We start from the raw sequence: 20,344 nt of genomic DNA, 5'->3' as shown, positions 1-20,344 counted from the left end.
ACAATATTAAGAGAATAAAGGAGAATAGCAACACAATCATCCCAGTAGATATAGCAAATGCATTTGACAAAATTCATACAAAAAAATCTCATAAAACTAGGAACAGAAGACAGCCTCTTCAAACTATAAAATGTATCTACAAAAAATTTACAGCAATACCATGCTTATGATGAAACATGAAATACTTTTCCAGAGAGACTGGGAACAAGACAAGGATGTCTGCCTTCACCACTACAATTCAACATACATAGGAAGTGCTCAGGGCAAGGCCTGACACACAGGCATTCAGTAAATGTTACTAGCTTCTTCGTTGAAGGAGATACCTGTTCAGTTTTAATAGATATTGCCAGTTTCCCAAAGAGGTTGATGTGGACTCTTTTTAAAATCATCTCTTTCTGTTCTTAAAAATAAAATATTAAAAGTAGTCACCCAGAATAACCATTGTTAATGTTTTTGTACATTACCTTTCAGTCCTTTAATTGCATGTTTGTTAAGTAGCTAGGATTGTGGTTTTTATGCAGTTTTGTATCTTGCATTTTAAACTTAACATTAAAACATAAACATTTTCCCATGCTTTGAAAAACTTAAAGACTTGTGTTATGTGTGATTTTAATAAGTTAGGAAACTTATTTTGTTCTTATTTACAAGTTCTGAAAAAAATATTTTGTAGTCTATCAAATATTTTAAAACAGCATTTATAATATTTAAATAAATCATATCTTGTTATGAAATTCATAGCCAACTTTTCTTTTTAAAACTTTTTTCTAGTTTTATTGAGGTCTAATTGATAAATAAAAATTATATATAGTTAAGGTATACAAGGTGATGGTTTGATATATATTTTCATTATGAAAGGATAACCACAATTAACCCTTTAACCAATATCTTCCATCTTCCCTATCTCCCAGTCTCTGATAACTACTGATCTACTCTCTGTTTCTGAGTTCCAGGTTTTCAGATCCCACATATAAGTAAGATAGAACAGTATTTATCTTTCTGAATTAGTTTACTTAATATAATATCCTCTGGATTCATCTTTGTGGTCACAAATGGCGCTGTTTTTCCTTCTTGTGGCTAAATGATACTCCATTGTATATATACACCATATTTTCTGTATCCATTCATCCACTGATGGACATGTAGGTTGTTTCCGTATCTTGGCTATTGTGAACATGGGAGAACAGATAGCTCTTCAAGATCTAGATTTCATTTCCTTTGGATACATAACCACAATGGGCTTGCTGGAGAGTATTGTAGTTCTACTTTTAAGTTTTTGAGGAACCTCTACACTGTTTTCCATAATGATTATACCATTCTCTCTTCTTCTGATATTAAACCACTTTCTACTATTGGGTTTTCCTCTAGTGAGTTTTCATCAGTGAGTATATGTTCATTAGAGATACTGAATGATAATTTGCTTGATAATGCATATCTTTTAAAAGATTGTATTTATTTGAGAGAGAGAAAGTAAGTGAGAGGGAATAAGCACAAGCCAGGGGGAGAGGCAGAGCGAGAAGCAGACTCCTTGTTAAGCAGGGGGCCCTGCTTGGGGCTTGATCCCAGGACTCTAGGATCATGAACCAAGCCAAAGGCAGACACTTAACTGACTGAGCCACCTAGGTGGACCCAATACTGCATATTTTTAACTAATTTAACTAATTTGAAGAACACTGTTAAAAATGATTGGAAAATTTTATTGGGTATTTTTAAAATTATATTGTTAAATGTTAAAATGTATTAGCATCATTGATATCTATTTTCTTTCTGAGGAACTTAACTCAGTGTAGCTTTCTCCCAGCAGTACTTTAAAAGGCTTTTTGTAGGATGTTAAATTTAATTTCTGGTTTATAATATTTCTGAGCATTATTTATGACAAGTGTTTTTCTATATTTTATGCAAAGAAATATTAATTCCTTTTAGTGATACTGCAATAGGATTTCAATTTTATATTTTTTTTCTTGTGTACACTAATGAACTTAATATTTGGTACTAAAGATTTTGGGGGCCATATATATGAAATTTTATTTAATTGTTCCTTTGAAAATATGGCCTAGATTGTGCATTCCAAGGATTTACTTAAATCAAGTGTTTCTTTTGATTTTACAATTCGCTTGACTTTTCTAAATTTGGTCAGGAAATTAGCCTTCCGTTATTTTCTCTTGTATTGTGTTAGCAACTGGAAATAAATTATCTTCAGAATACCCACAAGTCATTACTAAGAAAGTATATTTTAGAAACCATGGCTGTGCCACTTTCAAGCTATGAGGCCACTTGGATGAATTGTGTGGCATTATCTATAAAATGGAGATGAGGTTATTGTAATTGTAATTGTAATTGTAATCATGATACCTTCTTAAACGGTTTTTGTAAAGATTAAACAAGATAAGGCATGGCAGCCCAAAGTACAATGCCTGGCTCACAGATGTTTGTAATATTTTAATAAATCTAGTCAGTCACTAAACCCAACTGATTCTAAATATCATTCAGGTTTATGCCCTACTCTTAATTCTTGCAGCCTTTGCCCAAGATAGTCTCATCTGGTTATAACAATAGCCTTCTTATCTCCCTACTTCTAATCTCTTTTCCCCTTCAGTTCATATAGCAGTGATCTTTCTAAAATACAGTCTGATTATTTCAATTCTCTCATGAAAATATTTTCAACGGTTCTCCATCACATAGAGCCATTTTCCCCAAGCGTCATGAATTCCTATACCTCTTCCCAAGTGTTACAAATGGTTCTTCTTCCTGGACTGTTTGCCTCAGCTTTCTTCCTAAAGAATTTACACTTATTTCTCATAATTTATCTTATTTTATCTGAAATAAGGATGTTACCTAACATAAAGTGCAGATTTTATTCCAGACCCTTAATTTGTACTTAAAAAAATTTTTGTTGATAATAATTTACATACATGAAATGCATAGGTCTCAAGTGTTCAATCTAATGAATGCAAATAATTCTATACATCCTTGTAACTACCAACAAAATCAAGATTTAGAACATTTCTAGGACCCTAGAAACTTATCTGATGGATCCTCCCAGTAAATAAAATATCCTTTTCCTTCTGTCCCTACCAAAAGTTTTGACAAAAAACTTTTTTTCAGTCACAGAACAACCAATATTTTTTCCACTTATATTAAAAATACTTTGCATGATTTCAGATTGCATGATCATTTTTATGGTCTCACACTGCAAAGTTAGAATGATCTGTATTTTAAGTATTTTATTTTACTTCTTTTTTGGCATAACTGTATCTCTGTATGTGTATGTGTGCATGTACCTGTATGTGTTAATGGATACCCTAAAAAGGCAACAGACTGTAGTACATGGGCCAAATCTAGCAGGCCTGTTTTCATAAGTAACAGTATTAGACTACATCCCTGCTAATGGATTTATGTACTGTCTATGTTTCTGCTTTTGTGCTACAAAGGCAGAGTTAGCTGCCACAGAGACCAAATGGCCCACAAAGCCTAAAATATTTATTATCTGGCCCTTTACAGAAAAAATCCACCCCCCCAATTTCCCAACCACTGCTCTAAAGCATTGGTTCTTACCTTTTAGCGTGTATCAGAATGACAGATTATTTGGCCACACCTCCAGAGTATGTAACTCAGTTAGGTCTATGGTGGCGCCAAGAGAACTTCATCTCTAATGAGTTCCCAGGGGACCGGTGATGCTGCTGGTCTAATGACCACACTTTGAGAACCACTGTTTTTAGAGACTACGTTGTATAATGTTAACATACTACAGTCTACCTCATATCATACTACTTCATCCCCACCCTTTATACTCATGTTGGTATATATTTTACTTCTTTATATGCTCTTACCCCGGCTGTACATTATTATTTTTGCTTTGAACAGACCATAGCTTTTTTTTCTGTAAATTAACACATAGTAAAATTGACTTTTATGGTGTACAGTTTACAAGTTTTCACTTATGTATGGACTCTTATAACTGTTACCACAATAACTGCCTCTGTTAAAGGATCTAGTAGAAAAAAAGAACATCAAAGTAAAAAGAGAATCAAAAGCAAAAGCTAGGAATAAAAAATAAATGCCAAAATTGAAAAAGTCATTTGACAGACATAAGAGTCATGCTACTGAGTGAAGGTAACTTCTGTACCAGGTTGTAAAATTGTCATGTTTTCTTTTTCTTTGTTCAGTGAACCAGCACTATTAACACCTACCTATAGGTCAGTGATGTCCAATTTGCTATTTATTGCTACTAATGTACATCTTGCTTTCTCAAAGCAGCCATATAAGCCATTTTGTTTTTCATGTCTCTTCCTATGGACCTTCTTATCTAGTCATTTTCAGGATAATAGATTATATATGCAGCCTTTTTCAATTTTTTTTTAAGATTTTATTTTTACGTAGCCTCTACACCCACACAGGGCTCAGACTCACAACCCTAAGATCAAGAGTCAAACACTTCACTGACTGGGCGAGCCAGGTGCCCCTCAATTTTTAATTAGTAACTTTTTTGGTCTTCCTTTGACAAACTTGTTTGCTAGTATAGGATCCTCTCGTGCTAAGGGAACTTTAGTGAGAAAAGCTTGTAGTTTCCTAGACACTTGGGAGCCATTGAACTTCCCACCCCCATCATCTTATTAAATTCTGAAAGCTGTAGGGACAATGGAAAGACAGCCTAGAGGTGGATTTCAATAGCTCTGAAACCTTCCATTCTGATTATAATAAAGGATCAGGCTACTAGAAAAGACAGCAAGTTTCTTTCAGCTCCCAGGGCCAGGTTAAGAAGCAGTAGAGTGAAATAAGTCAAGCAGAGATAGTCAATTATCATATGGTTTCACTTATTTGTGGAGCATAACAAATAGCATGGAGGACATGGGGAGATGGAGAGGAGAAGGGATTTGGGGGAAATTGTAAGGGGAGGTGAACCATGAGAGACTATGAACTCTGAAAAACAATCTGAGGGTTTTGAAGGGGCGGGGGGTGGGAGGTCGGGGTGCCAGGTGGTGGGTATTGGAGAGGACATGGATTGCATGGAGCCCTGAGTGTGGTGCAAAAACAATGAATACTGTTACGCTGGGAAAAAAAAAGAAACAGCAGAGTTAAATAAGTATCCATCCAATTGACCCCTGCAGCCCCAGATGCCTTCCGTGGTACTCCTCCTTCCTTCTGTTTATCCTATTTTAATACAGACTAAAAAATGGTTTTCAATTTCAAATGTAAAATTCTTTTTATTGTCATCCACACTGTTATTCTGCCTCTACCTATTTGCCTAGGTATCTCTCTTGATTTTTTTCTTTGATTAGGTGTGTCATAAAGTACTATGAGGGTTGTGTTTACTTTGTGTCGCATTCACTGAGAAGCACAGAAAAGGTTGTTCCGTGCTTTCCAGGCGTTCCATAATTGTCTCTGATGTCTATAAAACATCCTGTGTAAATTGTTTCTGCCAAGTTTGTATTGCAAGTACATTTTGAAATGGATTTTCCCAGGATCCATCATACCATTTTGCTATGGAAACACTGGTTTATATCATACACAATATATCATTTAAGATGTATTCCTTAAATTCCAGAATAATGCTCAAAGGAATCTATTTTATTATCTGGTTATCATTCCACTTGTTGTCCTGTGAAGAAGGCAGACTGAGATATTATTATCTCGTTTTCCAGATGAGGAAGTGGAGATATGGACAGATTAAATGAGACAGCACACGAAAAAATATCTGTGACAGAGTCTGTTATGTATGTAGGTATGTGTGTACATATATGTATAGTCACACAAAAATATATACATACATATATTTGCAATGAGGGGGAAAGCATATTCTTTTTCTCTTTAAAAGAATATAGTTACTTGTCATCAAAAAGCAAATTAGTGGCAGATTTAAAACTAAAGATACTTAACTTCTAGTCTTTCTAGTAAACTCTATTCAGATGACACAGATGAGGTTTCTATATCTGGTTATTATTAGCTTTCCACATTCAGGACAAACTAATATCTATTACAGTAGTTCATTTTAAAAAACATAATCCAGGATATTATAGGGTCACTTCCTTAAACTTTCTGTTCTTTATACATTTCCACTGGCATTACATACCATTTTGACTTCTTCTTGAGATCTTGGGCCAAAGTTTGGTTTAGGTAAAGTTTGACTTTGTTTTCCTTCTACTTTCTCTTCTGGTTCTTCTCTACTTCTTATGTGAAAACCCATATTCCATGAAAATCAGTTCATGGGCCGCAACAGCAGGTAGAGGAATCTGATTAGGACAGTGAAGTGAGTCAGAGACTAGAAATGCCACAGAAAAGAGACCTTCAAGCAATTGGGAACTGTGAGGAGTTGAGTCATCTGAGTGAGGGTTAACACGTTGGAGTGTGACAGATGGTGAAAAAGCAGGGCAGAGCAGACCAAACAAGTACATGAAACCAGTGCAGAGAAAAGGCAAAGTGATTTGCATCTCAATCACTCTTTATTCCTTTTACTACGGTAAATTCCAATAGAACATAGAACGTGACAATGACCTAGAATCCTACCAGTAGTAGTAACTCCAACTGTTGGCTTGCTGACCAGTCAATTTGGAGTAAAGTGTGGTCACAGTTCTTTTGGCAGAGGGTTTTCTTTATTCTGGTTGTTAAAATAGATGCAATTACATTAATTCATACTAAAGAGGGGGTAACTGATCTTTCATTTATTACAGTTCTCAAAAGAAGTATGCTTTGAGGAGAGAACCAAAGCAACAACTTCTCCAAGTATATTCTTTGGCATACTGACTCCTGCAGTTTAGTTGAATGTTCTAAACGGGGAAAAAAAAAAAAGGACTCTGTGGTCAAAAACGTAGGGAAATGCTGCATGACCCTTTTACTAGAAACATTAACATATTAAAGGTTCTGAGAAATCTTGCAATAAATATTTAAACTCATTTAATTTTATTTACTTTTTATGGTTGGTGCTTTTAGTGTCCTGTTCAAGAAATCTTTGCATACCCAAGATTGCAGAGGTATTTTCCATTTTTTCCCCCCTACCTTTCTGGTTCTGATTATTATGTTTAGATCTATGATCAATGTCTATTAAATTTTTGTATGGAGAGATAAAGATGTGACAGTTCTTTTCTTACTTTCCCATAAGAAAATCCAATTTGATCCAGCAACAAGTTTAAAAAAACTCTATTTCTGGGGTGCCTGGGTGGCTCAATTGGTTGAGTGTCTGATTCTTGATTTCAGCTCAAGTCATGATCGCAGGTCGTGAGATGGAGGAGCCCCATGTCTGGCTCCGTGCTCAGTGGGGAGTCTGTTTTACATTCCCTCTCACCCTCTCTCTCTCTCTGCTCTCCTCTGACCCCGTCATGTTCCCTCTCTCTCTCAAATAAATAAATCTTAAAAAAAAAAAAAAAAAAAAAAAAAGAGAGACTTCCTTTCCCATTGAATTAACTTGCCACCTTGATAAAAAAAAAAAAGAAAAAAAACATCAATTGACCTTATGTGTATGGGTCTATTTCTGGATGTGCTATTCTCCTCCACTGATGCATTCATCTCTTCTAGGGGCAACAGTTCATTGTTGGTTATAGTTAATACCTTTACAGTTAAATCTTGAAATCACATGCTATAAATCATCCATCTTGTTGTTCCTTTTCAAGATTGTTTTAGCTATGCAATGTTCATTGCATTATTAGATACATTTTAGAATTAGCTTGACAATTTCTTCAAAAACACCTGCTGAAATTTTTATAGGAACTGCAATGGATCTATACATTTACTTAGGGAAAATTGGCATCTTAACAATTTTGAGTTTTATAATCCATGATCATGTTTTGCATTTTTAAGATTTACTTACTGACTGACTGATTGATTGATTTTATGGTAGGCTCCATGCCCAGTGTGTAGCTTGAACTCAGGACCCTGAGGTTAATAGACACATGCTCTACCAATTGAGGCTAGCCAGGTGCCCCCATGGAATTTATATTGAGCTTTTAAGTTCAGTCTTCTCTAATTTTTCTTAGTAATGTTCTGTAGTGCTCAGTATATAGAGGTCCTTATGCTCTCTTTAAAGATTTATTGCTATGTATTTAATATTTTCAGTGGTGATATTTTAACCTATTTTCCAATTGTTTTAGCTGTTCTAATTATTTCTGATGCAACTTTCTATATTGAATGTAACCTATGGCCTTGCAAAATTGCGAAGTATTTTTAGAGATTCTATAGGCTTTTCTGGGTACACAATCACCATATGTGAATAATGATAGTTTTGCGTCCCTTCTGAACATTGGCCTTTTATTTCTTTTTCTGGCCGTATCATACTGGTTCTATATTAACCACTTAATATATATTATCTAATTAAACTTTATAAGAACTCATTGTTATTACTATTTACAGGTAAGAAAACTGAAACTCAGAAACATTCAGTAATTGCCCAATCAAGATTGCACAACTATTAACCTTAGGCACTCTTACCCAAACCTGTACCAGTGACTACTAGCTTATAAATTTGGAAAACTGAGAGGCATAAAAGCAAAAAATGTTATCAAACTAATAGGAAAAAAATCCAATCAAGGGCAAAAGATACAAACAATTCACAGAAAAAAGAGCAGGTTTCTTCCAAATATGAAAAGATGTCCCACCCAACTCATAATGAGAGAAATACACATTAAAACAATGCTAAAGTGATGCAGCTTTATGGAAAATAATGCAGTAGTTCCTTAAAAATTGAAAAATAGAATTGCCACATGATCCAATAATCTCACTTCTGAAACAACTGAAAGCAGGACCTCAAAATGTTATCTGCACACCCATAGTCATAGCAGCATCATTCACAATAGCCAAGAGGTAGAAACAATCCAAATGTCCATCAATGGATGAATGGATAAAGTGTGGTATATAAGGGAATATTATTCATCCTTAAAAGTAAAGAAAATCCTGTCATTTGCTACCGTACAGGTGAAACTCAAGGACTTTACACTAAGTGAAAGAAGCTATTCACAAAAAGATAAACACTGTGTGATTCCACTTACATGAGATATCTAAAGCAGTCAAACTCATAGAAACAGGAAGGAGAATGGTGGTTGCCAGGGTCTGGAAGGAGGAGTAAACAGGGAGTTGTTATTTCGTGGGTATAGAGTTTCGGATTGGAAGGTGAACAAGTTCTAGACATCTGTTTCGTGACAATGTTAATATACTTAACACTGATGAACTGAATACTTAAAAAAAAGTTAAGATGGAAAATTTTATATGTATTTTTCACAACTTAAAATTTTAAAAAAATTTAAAACTTTACCATAAATTTTATTATGAATTCTTAAAAAAAATTATGCTGAAACCATACTTTAACCATCAGATTGGCAAAAATCCAAAAGTCGGACAACTCTCTCAGCTGGCAAGGTTATGGGAAACTGTACTTTTATTCATTGCTGGGGGAGTACAAATTGGTACAATCCTTATGGAAGGCAACTAAGCAGTATGTATGGCACCTATCACACTCTCTGAATTTAATCAGACATATACTATATATGTATAAAATTGTATATGCACAGGTTATGAACTTCAGCACTGTTTACAATAGGAAGATACTGAAAACAACCAACATGCCCCTCACTAGGAGACTGGTTAAATAAATTACAGTATGTCCACCCAATGGAATACTACGCAGCTATTTAAAAATGAGGACACTCTCTACATATGGATATAATTATTAATTTTTTAATCTGTAATATAAAAAGTTAAGAACAGTATGTATAACAGTATTAGTAAAAAGAGAAAAGTAAGAATCTGTGCATACTTTTGACAGAGAGAGATGACAAGCAGGCAGAGAAGCAGGCAGAGAGAGAGGAGAAAGCAGGCTCCCTGCCGAGCAGAGAACCCGATGCGGGGCTCGATCCCAGGACCCTGGGATCATGACCGGAGCTGAAGGCAGCGGCTTAACCCACTGAGCCACCCAGGCGCCCCAATAATCTGTGCATACTTTTATATTTCCTTGCATACAAAACAAGAAACTCTGGAAGGACACATGGAAAAATAATAGTTTGGGGTCTTGAATGGGAATTGAATGGATTAGGGACCGGCTGGGTTAGGAAGATGTTTCAAAGGACACTTTTTTTCTTTCTTAAGCTTTTATTTATCTATTTGACAGAGAGAGACACCACAAGAGAGGGAACACATGCAGGGAGGGTGGGAGAGGGTGAAGCAGGCTTCCTGCCAAGCAGGGATCTTGATGTGGGCTTGATCCCACAACTCCGGGATCCTGACCCGAACTGAAGGCAGATGCTTAATGACCAAGCCACCCCTCAATGTACACTTTTCTATGGGGGGCCTAGGTGGTACAGGTGGTTAAGAGTCCAGCTCTTTGTTTTGGGTCATATTACAATCTCAGGGTCATGAGATTGAGTCCCACATCAGGCTCTGTGTTCAAGGTGGAGTCTGCTTAAGCCTGTCTCTCCCTCTGCCCCTGCCCTCCCATGTGTGTGCTCGCTCTCTCTCTCTCTCTCTAAAATAAATAAATAAATCTTTTTTTAAAAGTACACTTTTCTATATATTTTGGAATCACCTACTCAAAAAATGAAAAATTCCTATCTTTTTTTTTTTTTAAGATTTTATTTATTTATTTGACAGAGAGAGAGAGAAAGCGAGTGCAGGAACACAAGCACAGAGAGTGGGATTGGGAGAAGCAGGCTTCCCGCCTAGCAGGGAGCCTGATGTAAGGCTTGATCCCAGGACCCTGGGGTCATGACTTGAGCAGAAGGCAGATGCTCAACGACTGAGGCACCCAGGCACCCCAAAATTCCTATTCTTTTTTTTTTTTTTTAAGATTTTATTTATTTATTTGACAGAGAGAAATCACAAGTAGGCAGAAAGAGAGAGAGAGGGAAGCAGGCTCCCTGCTGAGCAGAGAGCCCGATGTGGGACTCGATCCCAGGACCCTGAGATCATGACCTGAGCCGAAGGCAGCGGCTTAACCCACTGAGCCACCCAGGCGCCCCCAAAATTCCTATTCTTAAAAATAAATTTTAATGACACTAACTGACATTACTATGTTAACAAAATGAATATTTACTAAGTGTCTACTTATGTCAAGTAGCTACTATTTTGGACACTGGCAATATAGCACTGAAGAAGACAAAGTTCTGCCCCCTCAGAGCATTCTAGTGAGAAAGAATATATATGTTGATTCTATAAAAAATATGCACACATGTATACAAATAATTCTGAATATAAATAGTATATATATTCAACTATATATATCATGTGTATGTGTACATATATGTGTATATATAAATCTATATATATTTATATTTATCTATATCTATATATTTATATATAGATATCTATATATAAATCATATATATGTGTATATATATATAAATCTATATATATATATATAAAGATTTTATTTATTTGACAGAGAGAGAGAGAGAACACAAGCAGGGGGAGGGGCAGAGTAAGAGGGAGAAGCTGGATCCCCATTGAGCAGAGAGCCCAAAGCAGGGCTCAATCCAGGACCCTGGAACCATGACCTGAGCCGAAGGCAGCCATTTAACCAACTGAACTCCCCAGGCACCCCTAAAAATATATTTCTTATTAAAATGAATTAAATTGTGCCAATATGGTTAAAATGAACCATATGGTTAAATATGAATTAAATTGTGCCAATATGGTTAAAAGTCAACCAAGGTAAAGGACGAGTGATGTGGTGGAAGTGGGGTAATGATGCCTCTAAAGACGTGTTGTTTGAGTAGACATCTGAATGAAGAGAAGGAAGAAACAATACAGGGGAAGAGCTTTCCAGGCACCAAAGACCCTGAGGCACAAGAAAGTTCGATCTATTCTAGAAGCAATAGAAACACTTAAGTAGCTGGGGCAATCTGTGTGAGAACAATGGTAGACAATGATGTTAAACAGATGGTCAGAAGGCAGATCATGTAAGCTTTGTAGGGCAAGGATTTGGATGTTATAGGCAGCTATTGAAGGTTTTTAAAAATATCTGAAAGGGGCCCAGAAGCCTGGGAAGAAGGTGGAGTAGGAGGACCCTAAACTCCCCTTGTCCCACAGATACAACTAGAGGACACTCACATCTGTATAAATAACCCAGAAAATGACCCAAAGACTGGCAGAAAAAATTCCATAACTTAATGTAAAGAAGAAATCACATCAAAGAAGGTAAGAAGGGTGGAAATGACATGGGAACCTAAAGGGACCCAAGGGACTGTCAGAGGGAAGGACCTGTGAACTCAGAGAAGGGAGAGAAATAGACTATGATACTGGGAAGCCTGCATAGGGAAAATGAATCCTCATAATATTTGGGTTGGAAAACTAGAGGGGCCAAATTTTGTGAGCACTTACAACCAGGAGGACTTAAAGCCTGGAACTTTAAAAATCTCGGTTCTAGTAGAGCCTGGAAAGTGATGAGAAACTGAGCCCCTGCCCTTAGAGAGACAGCACAACAAACAAGCAGCGGTTTGAAAAACGCCTGGGGAATATGGCAGAGAGAGTTATTTACTCATTTTAGAGCCTGTCCCGGAGAGTTAGGGATTACAGGGAGACCCCTACAGGAACAAAAGAGCTGGCAGGTGCCACTTCCCTCACCTGCCACCCACCCCCAACCCCAGCATAAATGCACTGCCATCTGCAGGAACCAGCACAACACTGACACTTACTACCCAACTTGCTGACACCAAGAGCCGTCCCCCACTCCTTTGGTCAAGCTTGCCTCTGTCCGAGACCTATGCACTTAATAATGCCCCCTGACCTATGCACATTCCAGGGCCTCAGTCTTGGCAGTACTAGCAGTGGGTCCCCTTTAGCAGAGGCTCTGCACATACCTTGTTAAAACTGCACACCCCATACCTGAGTGTTTTACAGATCAGCCCAGCCAGCCCCATCCCAGCAGTGGAGGCATATCCCTTCTTCCCTGTGTCCAAACCTTGTGGGTGCTACAGCCCTGCCCTGGAGTATGTTGTGGAACTGCCACCTCTGATAGGCTTTCAGCTAGAGCCCATTCAAATTAGGGCCACAAGACTGGCAGTGTACAAGCAGCCCTGATGGGGGCCAGCATTACTCCAGAGAGACTCCTGCCCTGGGAATAGGGAAAGATAACCACACAAATGAATCAGACTGTGGCCTCCACAAGTGCACTGGGGCAGATAACTGGTTGGCTACAGGCCCCTTCCACCAATGAAAGCTTCTCAGAGGACAACAAAAGGAAAGTGCCCTGCAATTTGGTGCTACTGCATCTCTGGCAAATGCCTGATCTGACTAAACTCAAGTCCAAGGCAGCCCCAGATTGGCTCACTAACAACATAGGGATCAAACCCTGCCCACAATGTTCAAAAAGAACCATTGAAGATGACTGGACTGAAGGAAAAAGTGGCTTTTGTAACACACATAGGAGACAACTCTAAAGCACCAGGTTCTCATGACCAGGGGACACTGCACTGCAGGGCACACATGATCTCTTCTTCATAAAGTCACTACTTTCAAGAGCAGGAGACACAGCGGACTTTCCTAAAACACAGAAACAGACACAGAGAGTTAGACAAAAATGAGAAGACAGAGGAATATGTACCAAATGAAAGAACAGGACAAAATCACAGCAAGAGAACTGAATGAAACAGAGTAAGTAGTATGTCTGGCAAAGAATTAAAAGTAGTATGTCTTGTAAAGTAATGGTCATAAAGATACTGGACTTAAGAAAAAAAGTGGAGGACATCAATGAGACCATTAACAAAGAGATAAAAAAGGAACCAACCAGAGAAGAAGAATACAATAAATGAAATTAAAAATACACTGGATGGAATAAGTAGCAGACTAAAGGAAGCAGAAGAATGAATCAGTAATATGCAGAAAAGAGTAACAGAAAAGCTGAACAGGTGAGAGAAAAAATAATGCAAAATGAGAATAGATTTAGGGAACTCAGCAACTCCATCAAGCATAATAATAATATTTGCATTATAGGGATCCTGGAAAAAGAGAGAGAAAAGGTGGCAGAAAATGTATTTGAAGAAATAATAGCTGAAAACTTGCCAAATCTAGGGAAGGAAAGAAGTTCATATCCAGAAAGCACAGAGATCCCCCAACAAAATCAACCCAAAGTGATCCACTCTAAGACACATAGTAATTAAAGTGGCAAAAAGTAGTGATAAAGACAGAATTTTTAAAAAAGACAAGAAAAAATGAATAAAAGATATCCATATTGGTAAAGAAGGAGTAAAACTTTCACTGTTTGCAGATGACATAATACTATATGTAGGAAACCTGAAAGACTCCATCAAACAACTACTAGAACTGAGACATGAATTCAGTAAGGTTATAGAATACAAAATCAATGTACAGAAATCTGTTGCATTTCTATACACTAATAATTAAGCAGCAGAAAGAGAAATTAAGAAAATAATCCCATTTACAATTGCACCAAAAATAATAAAATACCTAGGAATAAACTTAACCAAAGATGTAAAAGACCTATACTCTGAAAACTATAAAACACTGATGAGAGAAATGGAAAGACAGTTCATACTCATGGATTGGAAGAACAATTTTTATTAAAATGTCTATACTATCCAATCTACAGATTTAATGCAATCCCTACCAATAGCATTTTTCACAAAACTAGAACAAACAATCCTACAGTTTGTATGGAACCACAAAAGACTCCAAACAGCCACAGCAATCTTTGGGAAAAAAAAAAAAATCTGAAGATACCACAATTTCAGACTTCAAGTTATATTACAAAGCTGTAGTAATCAAAACAGGATGGTACTGGGGCACCTGGGTGGCTTGTCATTAAAACATCTGCCTTTGGCTCAGGTCATGATCCCAGGGTTCTGGGATGGAGCCCCGCATTGGGCTCCCTGCTCAGTGGGAAGCCAGCTTCTCCCTCTCCTACTTCCCCTGCTTGTGTTCCCTCTCTCACTGTATCTCTCTCTGTCAAATACATAAATAAAATCTTTGAAACAAACAAACAACAAAAAAAAAAAAAACAGTGTGGTACTGGCTCAAAAACAGACCTATAGTTCAATAGAAGATAATAAAGAGCCCAGAAATAAACCCATGATTATATGGTCAATTAATCTTCAACAAAGCAGGAAAGAATATCCAATGGGAAAAAGTGTCTTCAACAAATGGTGTTGGGAAAATGCGACAGCTACATACAAAAGAATGAAACTGGACCACTCTCTTATACCATACACAAAAATAAACTCAAAATAGATCAAAGACCTAAATATGAGACCCGAAACCATAAAAATCCTAGAAGAGAACCAAGGCAATAATTTCTCTGACACCAGCCATAACATCTCTTGAGGCAAGGGAAACAAAAGCAAAAATAAACTATTGGGACTATATCAAAATAAAAATTTCCTGTACAGCAAAGGAAACAATCAACAAAACCAAAGGACAACCTACTGAATAGGAAAAGATTTTCACAAGTGATATATCCAATAAAGGGTTAGTGACCAAAATAAATGAAACACTTGTACAATTCAACACCAAAAAAACCCTGAATATTCAATTAAAAATGGGCAGAAGACATGAACAGAGATATTTCTCCAAAGAAGACATATAGATGACCAAAAGACACATGAAAACAAGCTGAATATCACTCATCATCAGGGAAATGCAAACCAAAACCACAATGAGATAGAACCTCACACCAGTTAGAATGGCTAAAATAAAAAACTGAAGAAAAAAAAATGTTGGTGAGGATGTAGAGAAAAAAGAACCCTTGTGTACTACTGGTGGCAATGCAGACTGGGGCAGCCACTATAGAAGACAGTATAGAGGTTCTTCAAAAAATAAAAAACAGAACTTCCCTATGATCCAATAATTGCACAACTGGTATTTATCCAAAGAATATAAAAACACTAACTTGAAGAGAGACACACCATGTTTGTCTGTTTCTATCTATCTATCTATCTATCTATCTATCTATTATTATTATTCAGCCATAAAAAAGAATGAAATCCTACCATTTACAACAATTTGGATGGATCTAGCGAGTATAATACTAAGTGAAATAAACCAGTCAGAGAAAGAGAAATACCATATGATTTCACTCATATGTGGAATTTAAGAAACAAAACAAATGAACAAAGAAAAAGTAGACAAACTAAAAAACAGATTCTTAGCTGAGTCTGTTAACAGAAAGGAGGTGGGTGGGGGATCGGTGAAACAGGTGAAGGGAATTAAAAGTACACTTATCTTGATGAGCACTGAGTGATGTATGGAACTGCTGAATTGTACACCCGAAATGATATAACACTATGTTAACTACACTGAAATTTTAAAAAAAGAAAAAGAAAAGGAGCAGCCTTCCCAAATCCGTTCCCATGACAGGAAGCAGGCATGCTCAGCAGACACCTGGGGGTGAGGACAGCACCACTTGTGGCTCAGAGTTTATTTGAGGTCCCAAGTCCCTTTCATCTGGAAGCAGTACACCAAGGTTTCATCTGTGGCCTTGTGTCCCTTCCTAGCACCCAAGGGGCTTTCACACAGACCTCAGGCTTGGATATAAACTATCAAACTATTAAAATGTAACAACTAAAAATAGGAAAACATACCATAAGAGATTCTTAACCATTGGAAACAAACAGAGGATTGCTGGAGGGGGAAGGGAATGGGGTAACTGGGTGATGTAATGAGCACTGGGTGTTATAAACAACTGATGAGTCAATGAAATCTACCTCTGAAACTAAAAATACACTATATATTAATTAATTGAACTTAAATAAAAAATAAAAAATAAATTAATAAATTTAAAAATAGGAAAACAAATTTAAAAATATCCAAAAGTGTCTGGATTTAAGAGTCAGCCAGTGCACACCTGTATGGCTTTCCAGGTGTTAAAAGAGCAAAATATTTCCAGGGAAGCAGTGAAATACCTGCTGCCCTGGAAATAGTGTCACCTGCCATGCTTTCCTAGGACCCTTTCCCCCAACTCTTGTCCCATAAACCAACAACCTGGCCCAGGAGAGGCTATTGAGTGGGAGGAGTTAATAAGCTCAGGAACTTAGAGTCATAGAAATTCATCAAGTTAAAGGATGAGTAAAGGTTTTACTTCATTACAGTCCCAGAATCCACTTAGGACAGTGTATCTTGAGCTTCTATCCCACCAAAGGTCAGTTGGGCCCAATACCATCATCTGGGCTCTGCAGGAATGTGAGACAGGCTGGAGACAGACTGGAGATCGGAGGTGAAGGCAGAGGAAAGGGGAAACCCAGTGTACTTGTATGCAAACAATCTACATCCTCAGCACTCCTTGATCCATTTGAAAGGCTACAGGCTAGCAGCCGTCATTTATAACTTGTGTATATTAATGACATCAAATTTGGCTTCTAGATTCGAAGTCACAAAATTTTCCTGTACCAAGAATTTTTTTTAAATATATGTGGCAAAAGAGAAATAGAAAATACCAACTTCTCCAAATCCAAATGCCTTAACATTCTCATACTCCATAAAGTCGATGTTTGCGTAACAACGTGTGTAGCTCCTGGAATCTTTATCTCAACATAGAACCGCAACAGATGAGATACAACAATTCCAATTTCATATAGGAAATTTATTTTACAGGCCATTGTACTGGGAATTTAGTCTGGAAAATTAGTACACATGTCAAAATGTTAAAAACAGATTTCTCCAAAGTTGCGTGAAATTCCTAATGCTGCTTGCCATTTCCATCTATTTCCCAAAGTTCCTCCTCTTCAAAACACTTTATGCTGCTCTTAAATCTAGGCTCACAACAGCTTATTACACTGTATTCGATTCTACTTTATTCTCACTCGTTTCTTTGAACCACAAAACCTCCAGTTTAACTAGCTGAAAGTATTATATATTTGCTAACATAAACTTGTAACATGAACCTAAACTAAAGGAAAAGCCGCTGGAAAGAACATGAGGGAGAAATCTAAGCACTACCTAGAAATAATCTCTGGGCACCAGATGCACATTTGTTCACTTTTATTTTCTGACCATAAACATCCTCACTAAACCAAAGACAAGACATTAAAAACCATCCAACACAAGCAGGACCTGTTTTAGCAGAACACTTGCTGAAAACTTCACGGTCTTCCTTTTCATTTTTTAAAATAAAACTACTTGTGAAATGCTGAAACTTTCTTTTAAGTAGGTCTACTTAACACAAGATTTAGCACCCAGCAGGACCTTAATTTAATCCCAGATGGGAATTATTCTCACAATCTTTTTATATTCGAATATATTTTTTAAAAAATTACTTACACCACAGCAAGCCTGAAATCTGGACAGACGGTATGAAACTACCGGCAGCCGGCAGCCGCCTATTTCCTCACAGACTAAACTTTGTTCCCTTCCTGGCTGTTTCTAGATCAGGTCCACACTGATACACATTCAGGGTGGCCTTGGAAGCTACCACCCAGCCGGAGCAAGGTGGGAGGGCTTGTTAATTTAACTACTGCTTGACCGCCACGAATCAGCAGCTTCTTGAAGGTGGAGAGCAACGTATTTCAAGAGACAAATGTAAAGATCACAATGAAAGCCTGAAGAAACCTCATCGTCTCCGATGGCGGGGCTTTGGTTTCAGAGGACATTTCTTTCCCATATGTTCCTGGGGGAGAAAAACTAATACAGTCGTCCTCTGAGTTTCAAAAACCGTGCTTTCTCCCTTTCATGAAAGTTTTCTCTCCTCCCCAGAATCTATACATCGTGCAGTCATGGCAAAAAAAGAGGCCAGAAAGTTGCTTCTTTCCCAGAGTCCGCATCAACTTCATTCTCCCTCTTTCATCAGGTAGCAGAACCACACAGAGTTCTGGTTAAACTTAGTTGTTTTCTGACATTGAAACCACCTGCTTCCCTAAGAGTCAAGTGAGAACTTGGATCCCAAATTCTGTTCTGTGCAAGACAAAATGTTCCACTGCTTCATCCCCTTCCACATCCCTAAGCTTCTTTCCCTTCTGAGCTACTGCATTTCTGTAATTTGTAGCATTAGCCGTTGAAGCAGAAACCATTTATTATGCACTTACTGCTCTAATCACTTTATAAACATTATCTCATTCTCTCCTAGGCAACATATTTGGGGATCATCTTCAATTCTTCTTAATCTGTTTCTCTATCCAGTTAGCCCCGTCACCAGGGGATCCTGGTGATCCCCTGCAATAGGAACGGTGGGAGGCAGGATAATGATCCCCCACAAAGATGTCCATTTTCTCATCACCAGCATCTGTGAATATGTTACTTTCCACGGCAAAAAGGACTTAGTCAATGCAGTTAAGGTTAAGGGCTTTGAGACAGGGAGATTATCCAGATGGGACCAATCTTTTCACGTGAATCCTTTAAAAGCAGTGAGCTGGGGCGCCTAGGCGGCTCAATGGGTTAAGGTCTCTGCCTTCGGCCGGGGTCATGATCTCAGGGTCCTGGGATCAAGCCCCACATTGGGCTCTCTGTGCAGTGGGGAGCCTGCTTCCTCCCCTCTCTTTGCCTGCCTCTCTGCCTACCTGTGATCTGTGTCTGTTGAATAAATTAAAAAAAAAAAAATCTTTAAAAGCAGTGAGCCTTTCCCAGCTGTGGCCGGAGAGAAGCAACGGGACAACTGGACTTGCTTCTGGTGGTTCTGAAGGGCGAAGGTAGGGGACCTCTAGAAGCCAGAAAAGGCAGGAAAACAGACAAAACAGACTCTTCTAAAGCCTCCAGAAGGGGATACAGCCCTGATGATATCTTGGTTTTAGCCTATTGAGATCTGTGATGATTTCTGACCTCACAACTGTAAGGTGATGAAAGTGTGTTATTTTGTTTCAGCTTGCTAAATTTGTGATAACTTGTTATGACAACAATAGAAAAATAATATAGGTACTTTAATTTCAAAGTTAATTTCCTTTGAAAATATAATATCTAGAACTGAATACTATACTCCAAATGAGTTCTGATGGAACTACTAAGTTCCGTAATCTAATGCTATAATTTTATAAATTAATAAAGGCAACTGAAGATTTCAATTTTAACACATTATATTCTTAAGTTGGTGGACTTTTGCCACACAAACTACGTCAAGCCAGCTGCCCGACTCTACCCTCATTCTCTCTTTCCACTAATTATGGGGATGAAATGTAGAGCTTTATATTCACTTCAATTGAAAAATTTCACTTATTAGTTTTAGCCCATCCTTCCAAACTGTTAAGACAATGTTCAATCATAACTCTGTACTGGCATAGGAAGTATTCTCTTTAAGCCTAACTTCATTTATTTAATTCCCATGAATTCATCAAATTATTAGTAAACAAATATTGAGCAGCAAAATCAAGAACAAAGTTCTGAAATAGAGTTTTGTTATAAACTGTTATAAACAGTTTTGTTATAAAATACTCTCAGTTTGACATTGATCCATGAATCAACACTCTCTGGTTACACAAGTTTGATCAGCTACAAA

The 20,344-nt window shown here is 37.4% G+C and overlaps 1 protein-coding gene across 3 annotated transcripts in view; it reads right to left on the bottom strand.

Annotated features, from left to right (window-relative positions):
* MAP3K13 (mitogen-activated protein kinase kinase kinase 13) overlaps positions 1 to 20,344 on the bottom strand; it is a 165,236-nt gene that overhangs the window by 115,733 nt on the left and 29,159 nt on the right. The window contains exon 1 of one of the 3 annotated variants that reach the window (XM_004745184.3): positions 18,184 to 19,343. The exons of the other annotated variants lie outside the window; for them this stretch is intronic. The gene's annotated coding sequence lies outside the window, so the exon portion shown is untranslated. Of the gene's footprint in view, positions 1 to 18,183; positions 19,344 to 20,344 lie in introns of those variants that run through there. 3 annotated transcript variants of the gene reach the window in all.

Source organism: Mustela putorius, unplaced genomic scaffold, assembly GCF_011764305.1.
Source record: "Mustela putorius furo isolate JIRA1106 unplaced genomic scaffold, ASM1176430v1.1 tig00003834_pilon_pilon_pilon, whole genome shotgun sequence".
NCBI lineage: Eukaryota > Metazoa > Chordata > Mammalia > Carnivora > Mustelidae > Mustela > Mustela putorius.
This window is presented reverse-complemented; position numbering and strand designations above follow the sequence as displayed.